Below are 16,606 nucleotides of genomic sequence, written 5' to 3' on the forward strand. Positions count from 1 at the left end.
CTGAAACCACGTCTTGAAGGAGAAGGTCTCAAACACTCAGAAGAGTCTTGGTGCACTGAGAAAGTGACATTTTACGCACCCGTGCAAGCGCTTCTGTCCAAGCAGCCCTTTTACCATTCAATAGGAAAAGAACTGAGGAAATATCACTGAAATGAAATCTCAATGCAGCCATTTTTACGGCACTGGAAAAATATTTCAGGCGAAAAACGGACCGCTAGAAAGCGTACGGCAAAATGCAGGTTATGAATAATCCCTTTTAAATAAGAATGGTCAAAAATGAGCACAAACAACTAAACAGGGGCGAGCATTAACTAAATTGGTCTGAAAGAACGCACGAACTGTCGGATGTGGAGCGTCTCGGAAAAGTATAAAGCACGAAAAAGTCCGTAGCATATAACAACATAGAAACTGAAGCCCGCCAGCGTTGGCTGGTCAGAAAATATTTTGTTTACTCGTAAGATACTTCATACGAGTGTTCAAGCAGGAGTGGTATAGAGCAAAGATAAAATAACATAAACGAAAACAGTGAACACGCCTGCATAGAACAAATTGATGTATTTGCTAACACCGCAAGGAAAGAATAGGTATGGCCTTTGTCAAAAGTATACAGCCCAAGGGGTCTGCTTCTCATCCCTTCAGCGCGGCTCCTATTGCATACTCAGGAACCCTAATCTCACGAAGAAGAGAGGGACTTAAGTCATCAGCCCTCTCAAGCTTAGGACTGTCAAAGGTGCTTAAGAGCACCCATTGGGCTGTATATTTTTCCAAAGACTGTACATAAGATTTGAATGCTGTGAGTTAAGTTGAAGCCATCATATCAAATACAGAAGAAAAGTCGATACAGCAGAATATTCTACTGACGATAAATACATCATTCCAGCCTGTCTGCGGGTTGAACAGAGCGAGCAGGTTAGTTATTCCAATTGGAGATTGCGCTATGGACAAAGGAAAAACTTGTACGTCAGTGTTTGCAAAGCAAAGGGTTAAAAATTGTGGATGATACCGGGGGCAAGGTGGTGTTTGTACGTGCTACAGGCCCAAGCACGAGTTTGTAATTGAGTAGCAAATAATTGTAATTTTCGGCGTAAGGGCTTCTGTCTTGATGGGGAGCGCCAGTTCTGTTTGGCTGCCTTTAGTTTGAATGCAGAATCAGTGCTAACGTACCCCCGTTGCCAAAGGTAACCGAGCAAGGGGTTTGCTTCCCAGCTTTACAGTGGAGTTCTTACGGCACTCATACGGTTCAAAAGGCCCCGAAAGGCGAAGACAAGGGTCTTCCTTAGCTTACAGAGATTTACATCTTAAGGGCTCCCGTAAGTACCCGTCTACATGGCTAAGAGGAAAACACGTTGATCGATCACTTTTTACAATGACCATACCCGTATTAAATAAAATGCACTGCGTGTCTCTGAATTTCGTGGAGATATTGATGTTACATTTCGTGTGCCGGTCCTACGCAATGTAGGCGTACTTTAATTATGCTAGTTGGTACAGCATTCTTCATATTGTCTCTAAACAAGCATAACTTGCGGAGAGCACAACCACGTGTGATTGGTTCAAAAGACAAATCCAACACAAAGTCACGAGTACTCTGTGAAGGCGTTGAATAAAAAGTTTATCGTAACGGATAATCTTCAAAGCATAATAAAATTCGTCGCCAGGATCTTGTTGCACGTGGCAGCCGTGCCTAATTCCCCTTCGATGGCTGTTTATTTGCCTTGCTGTTCAAGCAGCTGAACCCCTAGCAACCATATACTGTGCATAAAGAAACATAAATATGGCTTCAGAAACAAAAAGCTTTCTTTGCAACTGCACACTGAGGAGTTTTTCCAGGGTTGTTTCTTATTGTTCTGAATCGTACGTCCCCAAGGTATTGCTGGGCTATGAAGATGCAGGATTCAGCTTTTTTTGTTTGCTCTGGAGAGATTTGAAATAAAATATGTCTGGCTCTAAAATGCCCTCCTCTCATGCTGGCAATCACGTGCCGCTCACCTTTATTGTCAGCATGTGACGGCTGGCCTACCGGCCTCATTCAAGGAGTCTTTTTAACACACAAATAGAAGTGAGCGCAGCAGCTTTTTTTTATACTGCCATGTTCAAAGGACCTTGTCTTACAACAGGTCAGGTGAAAACATAAAGATCAAAACCGACTTAGAGTGGCACAAAAAAAAATATTTTAGCTGTTTCTTCTGTTCAACGCTGGGCATTAAAAGGACATTTATTGCCCATGCGGCACGAAAGTCCTGCCATTCCATGTTCAAGCCACGAGCAGTGAACATTGAGCGAGCCGACACATTGTTGCACACCGCTTCAAAAAAAGAAACATGTCATCTATCGGGAGCCGGAGGATTATATCAGCAGTATTGTTGTCACTCCGTCACGGCTGCTGCACTCATCTGCAAAAATCAAACAAACAATATCATGGCATCTATCAAGCGGCTATAGCAGACCACTGTAGCCTCCACAGAGCGCAGAGCGCAGAGTTCTTTTTTGCTCACCATTTCACACGCTTGACCAGACAATTTAGCATAACCTGGTGTCCCAGGCAAGAGAGACAGCCAAGATCATTCGTATCCTGAAATGAGGACACCACACGCTGCAGAAGGCTTCATATTTATTTTAAATTGTCAGTACATATTTTCTACTACTACTACCGGGGCTAAACTTTGTCGGAGAGTTGGTGATTTGTTTTTAAGGCAGCTGCATCGCACAACGTCGCCTCCTTGCAGTCCGAGGACAATACTCGTCTCATTAGACGCATATGACTTCTTGTGGCCCACGCTAAAAATTCCGCTGCTTTGAAGTGACACTGAGAAGAGATAGCAGTTGGCCTGCATTGATGGCTACCGCCCTCTAATCCTAAAGGTATCATTCCCATCGAAAACAGAGCAGCTTATATCAGCTAGAAAAGACCAGTAAAACGAAATACAGGCGTCACCATCACCGGTCCATTTCGCATGTGAAATGCTTGCCCCGCCACCTGATCCCAGAGACTACGCTGCACCACCGTTCACTTTGAAACAATGGCAACCTGTATTTTACGGTATGGTTGCCCGGAGTTTGAATCGACCGACCGAGTTTGAATTTTCTCGCTGATAAATGCGTATTTTGCTACCGGACAGAAGTCGGCATAGTCAAATGGAGCAAGGGAGTCAATTTTACTGAAAACAACGTTTGGACGGAGTTAACCTCAGTTTCCCTTTAACGTAGTATGGTAGGGTAAACGGTACACATTAGTTTTAACGTAATATTGCAGAATGCAAGACGCCAAAGATGACGAATAGGTCTACGAGCGCAAGGCTGGAAGAGGAAGAAGCTGAAACGCGTGGGGACACTTTTCGGTTGACCAGTAAACTGTTTTTTTATCTTCAGCTCTCCTCGGGGGTTTTACCGAGTCGTGACACTGGTGGAGGTGCTCGGTATGTACAGGACTTCTTCCGGAAGTCTGCAGCGGGTCCCGGACATCGACACGCCTGTCCATCGCGCTAGCCGCCGCCGTCTATGCCTTGCCCCGGAGTGCAACCATATACCGGGCGACTCTTCAAATGTCAAAGTTCGCCAGGTCTCCCAAGCCATGGCACCTTCCACCCCTACGCCGGTGACTCTTCACAACCACAAGGTGCCAGAGTGCTTCCGCGGGAACGCGTTTGAACATGTGGAAGACTAGCTCGACCAGTTTGAACGAATGGCCAAGTTCAACCAGTGGAGCGCAGACCAGAACCTTTGCAACGTTTATTTTGCCCTTCAGGATAGTGGTAGAACTTGGTTTGGAAGCCACGAGGCCAGCTTGTCCACATGGAATGACTTCCGCCGCCAGCTGGTGGACACGTTTGTCAGTACTGGTCGAAGAGAGCATGCTCTGCGCCTGCTTGAAGTGCTCGTCCAGAAGCCGAATGAAAGTGTATCTATGTTTGCGGAAGACATGGCTCGCCTTCCCCGACATGAGTGAGCAAAGGAAGATACGGCATCTCATGCGTGTTGTCAAGGAGCAGGTGTTTGCCGGCTTGGTGCGCAAACCACCTCAAAGCGTCAGTGAGTTTATCAAGGACGCTAAATCTATAGAGCGAGCCTTCCAAGAACGGTGCCGCCAGTACGACCGACCCTTCAACGATATTCCGATGACTGCGGCGGTGCACACTGCAACCGATAGGACCACTCTTCGAGAACTCATTCGAGAAATTGTCCTTGAGGAGCTGCAGCGAAGTACGTATACGAGCGTTCAGTCACCCAAGGCCGTCGTTGCGGTTGTTAGAAAAGAGCTCCGGTACGCCCTGTCACCGTCTGCACCATACCACGAGTCTCACCCAGTTGACAACGCGGCAGCCATTTGCGAATCATACTACGTGCCACAACCTGACAGCAGCATGGCCGTCATCACTGCACCTTACTGCAAGCTGCAACCTGTGAGCTATGCGGAAGTCCTTCGTCGCCCGCCGCCAGTCCACGCCCCACCGAGCTCACCGAGCCGTCAGTAGACGCGATTCTTTCAGGGTCCTCAGTGGGCACCTCCAGGCTGCTCTCAACCGCGCCGAACTGACCTGTGGCGCTCTTATGACAGGCGACCACTCTGCTTCTTCTGCGGACAACCTGGCCATCGGTAAAGCCGCTACCGCCAAGAGCGACAGGTCTTTCCGCCTGGTTCTGCTCGCCGCCATTTCGACGCTGGCCGTGCCCAAATCGAGGACCCGCCGCTCAGCAGAGAAGCCGACTCACCGGGCTTGCGCCGCCGCTCCCCATCTCCACAGCGTTATTTTTCGCCGATGCGTCGTAGCAATGCTGACGTTAGCGGACGGCAGACCCCGAGCCCTCGCCGGGGAAATTAACAGCCGCAATCTCGCGAGGGGAGGTTGCAACCAGTCGAAAAGTTTCAAAGCCCTCACTACCGCCGCAACCACCGACCGCAACCCGTGATTCTGCCGCCGCTGTTCACATTGACACTGCCGTACTACCACCGAAAATACCGCCTACATTACCGCCGAAGATACCGCACCAGATGAGCAGCCCCAACGACGAAACTGACAGCGCCGACCTTACCGCACTTCCGCCGCAAATGCCGAAAAAGACGAGCAACCCAGACGACGTTGCTAGCACCGATCTCGTCGTTTGCATTGATGGGCTGGAGGTACACGCTCTGGTGGATACCGGGGCGGATTTTTCAATTATTAGCCAAAAACTGGCTGACAGGCTGAACAAAGTAAAAACTGAATGGACTGGGCCATTAATAAGAAGTGCTGGGGGTCAGCTACTGGCACCGACTGGGAAGTGCACTGCCCGGATAGGAATAGGAAACGCAGTGTTCGTTGGCAGCCTCCTTATTCTCTCTGACTGTTGCAAAGACCTCATCTTGGGCATGCACTTTTTACGCTTTCATGGGGCTGTAATCAGCTTTCGGGACAATGTCGTTGCCTTCACTAAAAATCATGAAGACCTGGGTTATGCGGAAGTACCACTGTCCTCCTTACGCGTCGGCAATGAGACGGTGACATTACCTCTGCGCTCATGCTCTTTTGTTGAAGTGAAGTGCTACGTGGCGTATACCGGCGAGGGCGTCGCCGAACAGGCAGTCACCATGATACTCAGCCGAGGTGTTTCTATAGCTCGAGGGCTAGTCAATTTGACCAATGGGCACACCGAAGTGCTCCTGCCAAACTTCAGCGACGAGCGTCAGGAAATTTCGAAAGGCACAACTGTGGCCTTTTTCGACAGACTCCCAAGTGCGCAAGACTGTGTTGTGCTGCAAAAGGAAGGATCAGTGAGCAAGGCGCCTGCAACCGTCGCCGATGTGAGCCCAAATTTGTCATCTTCAGAACGGGAACGCCTTTTGGATCTCATAGATCACTTTCGAGACTGTTTTGCTTCAGAATCGCGGATCGGAGAAACGCCTTTGGCCAAACAAAAAATTATCACGGATGACGCCATTCACCGGTTTCAACAAAATCCTTACCGTGTGGCTCCGACAGAACGCGAAGACATTTAGCGCCAGGTGGCCGAAATGCTTACAGACGACGCTATCCAGCCGTCACAGAGTCCCCGGGCTTCCCCCGTGGTGCTTGTTAAAAAAAAGGAGGGCGGCTTACGATTTTGCATTGACTACCGCAAGATCAATCAAGTGGCCAAAAAACACGTGTACCCTCTACCTCGCATCGATGATTTCCTTGATCGGCTACGAAATGCGCGCTACCTCTCTTCAATGGATTTCAAAAGTAGATACTGGCAAATCGAAGTAGATGAGAGGGATCGGGAGAAGACAGCATCCGTCACTCCCGACGGATTGTATAAGTTTAAGTTCTTCCATTCGGTTTATGCTCGGCACCAGCAACATTTCAGAGGTTGATGGACACTGTGCTTTCGGGACTAAAGTGGGAAACACGCCTGGTGTATCTTGACGACGCGTTCGTGTTTTCGGTCACCTTCGAGGAGCATCTACGCCGTTTCCTAGCCGTCTTTCAGCCCATACGATCTGTGGGCCCCACATTAAACCCGAGAAGTTCCACTTGGGTTACGAGGAGCTGCAATTCTTAGGACACGTCGTTAGCCAAGAAGGTGTCCGACCTGATCCCGAAAAGCTCGCCGCAGTCGCGAACTTCCCAACACCATCGTGCCGGTTTATCACTGCCCTTCTTGCTAGTGAAGCCATTATTTTCTAATGTTCTCTTTATGCTCCATTTTCCATCTGCCATTTTTGATCGTGCCATCTTCTGAGCAAGTACTACGCTTGAAACTCGAAACTGAAGTCATCACGATCGTAAATTTGGAAACAATAACAAAGACGAAACACGCTACAAGAGCACCACTAGCGGCATATCTTCTATAAAAGTAAATATTTCCAACAAGATATCTTTTAGTACGCACCAATTACTTGCCATAAACACACCCAAGCCAAAAAAAACACTCTATAATGAAGAAGACCGCGAAAAACAGCGATAAAAAAACCGGCCTGCGAACTCCACCCGTCATTTTTAAACGCCAGGGCGCACGACCCACTTCGGCGCGACGTTTAAAACGCTTTGAGCTGCCGCTCGAGACCGCAATTCCGCACTTTTGTTTCCCGTAGTGCAGTCAATTTTTCTGTGACAAAATGACAAATTCGATTTTTTGGGGTGTTTACCCTACCATACTCCATAAACGGCTGCGCAGAGAGAGAGGTGCAATTCGAGAAGCTCAAGTAGTTAACTGAGTGCCAAGAGTCGCCTCCGTCCACAGCGAGAATTTCGGCACCATCGCACTGGGCACACCCTGCCGACAGTCCCCGCAAGAACGTAAAGGGCGTGCTGTGTCTGACTACAACAATTTCACATAACCTGAATGCCTAGGAGACCTCCCCCATCTAGTCCGCATTGTTGCTCCCTGCTGTTCCATGAAATAAGATTCGCCAAGCGACACTGTCGGCAGCTTCGGTATCGTTGTTTTTGTTGTTGTTGCCTCAAATACGATGACACATACCCGTAGGAAAGGTGGCACACACGTCGACTTCGTCCACATCATTGTCCACCCTCACATTATGGGTTCTTACTCATTGCCTGTAATGTTTTGTTTTAAGCTTGCTTAAGCACTTCTTCGCATTCGAACACGAACCGTATATACAAGAGATTAAGTGGCCTCACTGATAACAGGTAACGCTACAGATACCCAGCAATTCCCTGCAGTGTATTGGTCGACGCAATGATGACAGGATTGCGGGAAAGCACAGGTGGTGGAGCGCACCACATTGGAACAAAGCAGAAGGGCATCCGTCATCATCATCTTAATTGATCACCTTTATGGCTGGTACGGTCATACTGCGTGTCAACATGCTCGACGGCACTGCCAATTAGGTCAACTGGAACGGGTCGCAAAGCTGTGGTGCCAATACAATCAAAAACAATTTGCCAGTGACGTCACGCTAGAGCGAATGGGCCCGTCCGGTACGTAATGGAGAAAGACTCAGTTCATAAAATTATAATACGAGAATAATTTTATTTTAACGTACTTCAACAGAACAACAAAGATCAGAATTTTGTTAAATATATACAAGACAGAGCCGTTTGCCCGTTTTTTGTAGTGTTTCGCAAGGATTAGAAAATAAAAATGACCACGTGGCACTGCCTGCACTCTGTAAAAAAGAGTCATAATTCAAATCTTATTCCTAGTCTCAGTTTTGGTTTCAATAGCAAAACGGTGGCTGTGACGTTTAGGTCTTCTTCAGGTCACGTGAGCTGTAACAAAAACTACGATATTACAGCGGCGCCTTTATTCATTCTCAGTATAGCTCTTCGAACAGCATGGGGTTAAAGCAGGACTGAAATAAAACAAAAAACAAAAGTTTTCTGAAAAAGTGGAATGCCCCTCATGCAAACAATTCATCCTGGCACACATTTTTAGCAGCAAAACAAGAACTTTTGGCAGGAAATATTCGAAGCAAAACGGCACTGGGCTTTTCTGACTGCACAGCCTGTGCATCGCTTGTGTGGAAGAAAAATACGCACCGAATGCCGAAAACAAAGGACAATGTAGCCCGGCTCCTTTGCAAAATCAGCACTATGCCACTAATCTGTGTCAATATCTTTGCGCAACTACTTAGCGAAGATTAACAAAACAAAGACAGATCTGGCCCCACTGGTCCGATGGCCTCTCAAAGGTAGTGACGCCGGCGACACTGGCATCTTTGACAAGTAAGATGACGCAGATCGAGGGCACGCGCATCGCAGAGCAACCAAGTTAGCAGTACCCCAGTCCTTGCGTCTTCCATACATGCTATTACCACTCCTTTTCCCGTCAAAACTTTCCTGTATCCAGCAATTCACCGCCTGTGTCTTGGCCACTTCCCCGCAGTGGTTAAGTGCCAGCATTGTTTGAGGCCAACCTACCTACCTACCCACCCACCCACCCACCCGTCCACCTGCCTGCCTCGCCTGCCTGCCAGAGCGCTGACGCTGCACGCGAAACCTGGGCGGCGGAACTGGGGGCGACACCACCTCCGCCGCTGGCTTTCGGTGCGGAGCCGCGACGCCCCGCTGGACCTTGGCAGGCCGCCCTCACCACGGAGGTCAGCGTTGAGATCGAGACGTGGGCGGAGGCCGAAGCCGAGCCGGCAGCGGAACATCGCGGAGCTTGACTGCCCACTGCCCATCCGGTCATGCGAGTGCCCGTCCACGCCCACTTGTGCACAAACAGCTGCAGCCTGATGCGGTATGGCGAGAAAAACATGGCCACGTATCGTACCGGGTGCGAAAGGCGCGGTGAGTGGACAACACGACGGCGGCGCCTTCTCCCTGAGCGCAGACCGACGCACGGTCGCCCGCCATGGAATCCGTGCTGTCTCCGACCCAGGTAGCGGAGTGGACTACCTGGTGAGCCGGGATTGTATTCCGGAGCCGGTACAGAGGAGCTGTTCCCATCGACATTGACTATACCGACGCGTTTTCTGCTTTTGGCGGGCAAGAAATTTCAGACGCGGAGCGGACAGCGACAGAGCAGAGCGCCAGAGTCATCGAAGCGTCGGAATGGACCAGCGCTCCGGCCGCTCCTGCGGCGAGTTGCACTGCGGTGATCCAGCACAGAGGTGAGATGGGAAACAGCTCTCAGCACGGCTCTGGCGAAGCTGCCTGCTCGAGGGCGGAACGTCGCAACCGTTGTGGAAAACAGCGCCCAGAGTAATCAGACCGCGTTACAGTCGAACCTCACCGTTTAGAGCGTTCGTTAGTGTTTAACTGCGCCTTGTGCGTTTCACAAAGTTTTCTGTGACGTCTTTTCCTCCCTCCTCGGGCATTGCTCGCAAGCATGCCGATGCGGAATTTTGCGGAACAATGATCAGGCATAGCCATGCGCTCTGTTGTGATAGGGGCGGTTTTCGTCCTCAGGGCAGCCGGTTGTTGGTATCTGCAGCGACAATGCCGTGAAAGCGTGAGCGAGACGAAGGGTTCAAGGCGTCTGGCCGCACTTACTTTCGCCCTTTGCTAGTTTGACTTTGCCTTCTGGGTGAATTAGTGATTTCGTTCGCGTTTTCGGCGACTGCTACACCGCTTCCACGTTGCGTCACGTGACCCTTTTATCGCGCTTTTCCTAGTGATCTTTTTATACTTTCACTTGCATCATTGCTCTAAGACTTTATGGACATTTTTTTTATCCTCCACTTCTCTAATCGCGCCTGGGGCATCAGGCGTAGCTATACAAGATATTCCAAATTTGTTTCCTTCCTGCTTTTTGGGGCTGGAGGGCATTGCAACGAGCGGCAGATTTTTTGGTTTCGCAATTGTGAAGTGTTTTCATTATGTATTTACTCGTTTTATGTCAAGAAAAGAGCAGAAAAGGCTATCATGCCTTCTGGCGACTTCTGGACTATATTTATTTATTTAGAAATACTGCCAGTCACTATCAGGATCATCGCAGGAAGTGCAAAATACAAAGAACAACAAACAAAGTACATAATATACAGCACTGAAAAAGTACGGGGAACACAGGCTGTTCATTTAATAGCAATAATAATAACCGGTGGTGACTAACGTGGGAGTACCCAGTAAAAGATGTTAAAAAACCAACACGATCCATTGTACACAAGGAAGAGCAATTTTCAAATTTAGTTAAGGTAGAGCATTGGAGCAGACGAAATGATGTTTATCATTCTCAATGTAGAACTAGTTGGCAAGCTTCATATATATCAATTTTTTCCTAAGACGATCTAGTTGCACATGCTGGTAGGTTATGTCGTTCTCAAATGCCTAACTGAGAAAATGAACGCCTAAAACAGTCTGCGTTTAATCGATATTCTTCCAGTGATTGTGAGTGTTTATGTCTCGTTATACTTGTTTCTGATTTTTAGATATACTGTGTACTATCTATGTGGCATCATGTTATACATTAGCTGATGAAGTGTTTATGTTGCGCAAGCCTGGCGCGCTTTTGTAACGTGCGTATTCCAGCGTTGTTTATCATTAATTTGGGTGACTCAGTTTGTCTTTATTTGTTATTGATAAACGTTACAGCCTTCCACTGAACTCTCTCTAGGTTCTTTATTAGTTTATCTATAAACGCAAACCAGGCTACATTTGCATATTTAGGTACGCGTCTGCAAAGGTATTGCACTAAATTTATTGAATGTCTGACGGCGTGTCTGGGAGGCGCCTCTTGAGAAAGAAAAGTCGTTTTAGTGCTGATGACGCAACGAAGTACACGTGAGAGTACAATTTAGGATCCGATGGTAAAATTAAATGAAGGTGTTTATTCTGTGTAACTGCGAGAAGCGTAATTTTGTTTAGTGTGTATGGAAAGTCGGACACATTGTTTCCTGGTAAATGGTAAGTGGGCTGATTTTCCGATATTGACTCATTTGCCATTTAGCGCGGCATTCTTATAAGCGAATGTAGTCCATTTTTTTATTTTTACATGGTCTTCAGGCGAATTAATTTCATAGTACAATATGCAGTCATCTGCAAAAAGCCTCATATTAATAAGAATGCTAGCAGGTGAATCATTGATGAAGACATGAATAAAATACCGAGATCCCTGGCCTGAGGTACACCAGCCGTAACTTCAGTTATGCTCGACTTTTCGCGGTTAAATTCTACAAACTGTGATCGATTAGTCCAGTGTCTTTGATCCAGTTAATGATTAGTCCTTCGACTATTGTTGATTTTCACTTTATAATTAGTTTTTTATGTGATACACGATCGAATGTTTTAGAAAAGTGTAGCACAATGAAGTCAGTTTGCTTCTGTTAGTGGTTCTTAGTGAAACCTCATGTATTAGTTCGACTATATAAAGTCTGCCCAGCAATAAGAACCGCTTCGAATCGCTCCCGCGTGTAACGCTGCTTAGAATCCAACGTTGTATGCGTTGCATTAATCGCAGTCTCTCACCGTTGTTCAAGTATCGAAGTTACTGGGTAACGTTTTATTCTGTTATTTCTGAGGAACTCTGGAAAAAAAGTTCACACTTTTCCCCTCTTGTTTACATTGGTTTCTTGGCGCGACAAATTTATGTTTTGATTTTTATTTTGCCATCTATCGGGTGCCGGAGGATTATATGAGCAATATTGTTGCCATTGCTTCACGGCTGATGCACACATCTGCAAAAAAAACAAACAAACAATATCATGCAGTCTGTCAAGCAGCAATAGCGGAGCACTATAGCCTGCACCGCGCGCCGAGCGCAGGCTTCTTTTGCACTCGCGATTTCACACGCTTTGCCAGACGAGCCAGCCTAACCTGCTGTTCTAGGCAAGAAAGACCGCAAAGATCATTGGAGTCCTGAAATGAGGACACCACACGCAGCAGACGTCTTCGTCATTATTTTGAATTGTCAATAAATATTTTCTACTACAACTACCGGGGCTTCACTTTGTCAGAGATGTGTTGATTTGTTTTTAAGGCAGCTGCATCGCACAAAGTTGTGTCGTTGCAGTCCGAGAACAATACTCGTCCTATGCGCCACCTAGCACTGCTTGTGGTTTACGCTAAAAATTCCGCTGCTTTAGAGGAACACTCAGGAGGGATAGAAGTCAGCCTGCATTGATTGGGTACCGCGTTCTAATCCCAGAGGTACCATTCTTATCACTGTCTGTTGAAACTCGGGGAGTTGCACAAGCAGCAAGCAGCAGCAGCAGCGGACACGGTGGACCGGTACGCCAGAGAGAGAGGCGCCCAGTGTGCTCCGGAAAAGTCCGAGTTGCTCATCCTGAAGAACTCGACGACACCCCTAGCGCAGAACATCGCGGTGTATATAGACAAGCACCCAGTACAGAAACCCACGGAGATCAAGATCCCAGGGCAGTATATCCCGCAGGGGCGACAGAACACCATCACTATGAAGAAGCTTACAACATCCACCGAGCAAATCCTCCGGATGATTCATCGTGTCAGAAATAAGCACCATGGCATGAAGGAAAGGGACGCCATCCGCTAAGTGCGAGCTTTCGTGATCTCTCAGAAAATGTACGGGACGGCATTCCTTAACCTCTCCAGGTCCGAAATTGAAAATTTGGAGACACTTATCAGGAAAGCCACAAGACGGCATTGGGGCTCCCAAACTCCACGCCAATGGCAAAGCTCATGGCTCTAGGAGTATATAATACCCTTAAAGAGATGTGGGAAGCACAGTGGTTCTCACAACTCAATGGGCTCGCACTCACAAAACCATACAGAGATCTGCTCGAGAAGATCCACACTAATCTGCCCTATACGATAGACCAAAGGAAAGAGGTACCACGCGATGTGAGGAGACGCATCAACGTGTCCCCCGTTCTGTGGAATATGCATCCCGCATATAACATCGAAAGGAGAAAAGCTAGAAGGGAAGCCCTGCAGAAGAAATGAGGCGAGCAACCCAACACCCTTTGCGTGGACGCCGCAGGACCAAAGAATGGAGTGATGACTATTGTGGTCGCAACGCCTTCAGAATCGGTGGTGAACTGCGCCTCGATGAAAATATCAAACCCGACTCACGCAGAAGAAGCAGGGATTGAATTAGCTATAGCATCGAATCCCAACGCCGCTGTGCTCAGTGATTCCCAGAACGCCTGTCGCAACTTCAATATTGGATTAATTCACAGGTCAGTGCTGTCATTGCTGATTAAGCATCCACTCAGCCAAGCCTCAGTCATCCGGTTTCCCGGTCACCTGGAACCACCAGGAGGAAACGAAGCCGCTCACAGGCATGCCCGAGCTCTTCTTTACCAGGCGTCTCCCCCTGATGATCATCAAGGTTGCTACGACCTAATAGCTTTCGCAGTGCATGCTGACAATCTCGCGCGTTACAGAACAGCCAGGAAGTAGTACCCAACACCAAATAAATCCCTCAATAAGTTAGAAGACAACACCCTTAGGAGACTACAAAACTAGCAGATGCCCAACACCAGCTAACTTACACCAGTGGTGTCCTACACTATACTCTCCGCAGTGCCCACACTGTGGGGAAGTAGCTAACCTTTACGACATAGTGTGGGAATGCCAAGTTAATCCCATATTTGACCCCATTCCAAACACCTCAGAGGAGCAGTCGGAGGCTCTTCTGTTCGGCGATGATTCTGACCGTCAGCACTGACTGGTGGGGAGGGCCAGCGCAGCCGCTATAGCCAGCGGACTACCGGACTAGACGGCCCACCCACATCTTCTACGAATATTAAGTAAATAATGATGTTTTCAATCAATCAATCCTAGAAAACAGAGCAGCTTTTATCAGCTATAAAATACCAGTAAAACGAAATACAGGCGTCACAATCACCGGTCGATTTCGCATGTAAAATATATGCGCCGGCATCGGATCCTAGATAAAACGATGCACCACCGTCCACTTAGAAACGATGGCAACCCGTCTTTTTCGGTAAGTTGCGCCAGGTTTGAATCTACTGACCGAGTTTAATATCTTCGCCGACAAATGCGTATTTTGTTACTAGACGCAAGTCAACATAGGCAAAAAGAAAAAGGGAGTCAATTTCTGCTGAGAGCAATATTTAGACGGAGTCCCTTTAACGTGTCCCTTTAACGGCTGCGCAGAGAGCGAGGCGCATTTCGAGAAGCTCAAGTAGTTAACTGAGTGCCAAGAGTCGCCTCCGTCCAGAGCGAGACGGTCGGCACCTTCGCAGTGTGCGCACCCTGCCGACATGCCGACAGTCACCGCACGAAGGCAAAGGGCCTGCTATGTCTGCCTATAAACATTTCACAAAACCTGAGTGCCTAGGAGACCTCCCCCATCTAGACCGCATTCTTGGTCCCTGCTTGACATCCTCAGACTGCTGTCCATGCACATAAGATCGGCAAGCAACATCATCGTCGGCAGTTTCGGTATTGTAGGAAAAGTGGCACACACGTCTACTTCGTCCACACCATGGCTCACCCTCACATTACGTTTTCTTACTGATTGCCGGTAATCTTTTGTTTCAAGCTTTCTTAAACTGTTTTTGGTATTTATCCATAAATTGTATATCCTAGAGATTAGGTGCCCTCACTGATAACAGATAACGCAACAGAGACCTCGCCATTCGCTACGGTGTATTGGTCGACGCACTGATGGGCGGAGTGCGGGAAAGAACAGGTGGCAGAGCGTACCACACTGGAACAAAGCAGAAGGGTGTAGATCATCATAAGCATCATAATTGGTCATCCTTAAAGTCACGTACGGTCACACTGCGTGTCAACATGCTCGACGACAATACTAATTAGGTCAACTGGAGCGGGTTGCAAAGCTCAGGCGCCAATACAATCAAAAACAATTTGCCACTGACGTCACGCTAGAGGGAATGAGCCAGTCCGGTGCGTAATGGAGAAAGACTCAGTTCATAAAATTATTAAACTAGAAATCTTTTACTTGAACGTATTTCAACAGAAAAGAAAATAGATGAAGATCCGAATTCGGTTAAGTAATTGGAAGAGAGAGTCGTTAATCCGTTCTTTGCAGTATTTTGCAAGGATCAGTAAGTAAAAATGTCCATGTGACACTGCCTGCACTCTTTAAAAAAATGTCATAATTCAAATCTTATTCCCAGTTTCGGTTTTGGCTTCTGTAGCCAAACGGTGACTGTGATATTAAGGTCTACTTAAGGTCATGTGAGCTATAACAAAAGTTGCAATATTACAGCTGCGCCTTTATTCGCTCTCATTCTAGCACTTCGGACGGGCTGGCGTTAAAGCTGGGGTAAAATGAAATAAAGAAGGAAAGGTTTTCGAAGAAGCTCAAGACCCCTCATGAAAAACATTCATGCTCATAAGACATGCAAGAACTTTTCGGTTGAAATAATAAAAGAAAGAAAGACACTGCGCTTTTTTCGCTCCACAGCCCATGCATCGCTTGTGTGTAAGAACAATAAAGAACCGAATGCCGAAAAACAAAGACTATGACGCTGTTTTGCAAAATCAGCAGTTTGCAAAATCAGCACTGTGCCCATAAGCTAGCTCTGGCAATAATATGCGCAACTACTGAGAGAAGATAGAGGTATGCGACACCGGCGACTCTGGCGTCGTTGACAAAGAAGTTGACGTCGATCGAGGGCACGCGAATCGCAGAACACCCAGAGCGCTGACGCTGCGCCCGAAGCCTTGGCGGCGGAGGTGGGGGCGACACCACCTCCGCCGCTGGCTTTCGGTGCGGCGCCGCGACGCCCCGCTGGACCTTGGCTGGCCGCCCTCACCACGGAGGTCAGCGTGGAGAGCGAGACGTGGGCGCAGGTCGAACCCGAGCCGACAGCGGAACATCGCGGAGCTCGACTGCTCTCCCGGTCATGCGAGTTCCCGTCAACGACCACTCGTACACAAACAGCTGCAGTCTGATGCGGAATGACGAGAAAAAGATGGCCGCGTCTTGTACCGCGTACGAAAGGCGCGTTGAGTGGCCAACACGACGGCGGCGCCTTCCCCCTCAGCGCAGACCGACGCACGGTCGCCCGCCATGGAAGCCGTGCTGTCTCCGACCCCGGTAGCGGAGTGGACTAGCTGGTGAGCCGGGATTGGATGCCTGGGCCAGTACAGAGGAGCTGTTCCCATCGACATCGACTATACCGACGCGTTTTCTGCTTTGGGCGGGCAAGAAATTTCAGACGCGGAGTGGACAGTGACAGATCGAAGCGTCAGAGTCATGGAAGCGTCTGCAATGGACCAGCGCTGCGGCGACACCCGCTGCCAATTATACAGAGATGCTCCAG

Source organism: Amblyomma americanum, chromosome 1, assembly GCF_052857255.1.
Source record: "Amblyomma americanum isolate KBUSLIRL-KWMA chromosome 1, ASM5285725v1, whole genome shotgun sequence".
In the NCBI taxonomy this organism is placed as follows: domain Eukaryota; kingdom Metazoa; phylum Arthropoda; class Arachnida; order Ixodida; family Ixodidae; genus Amblyomma; species Amblyomma americanum.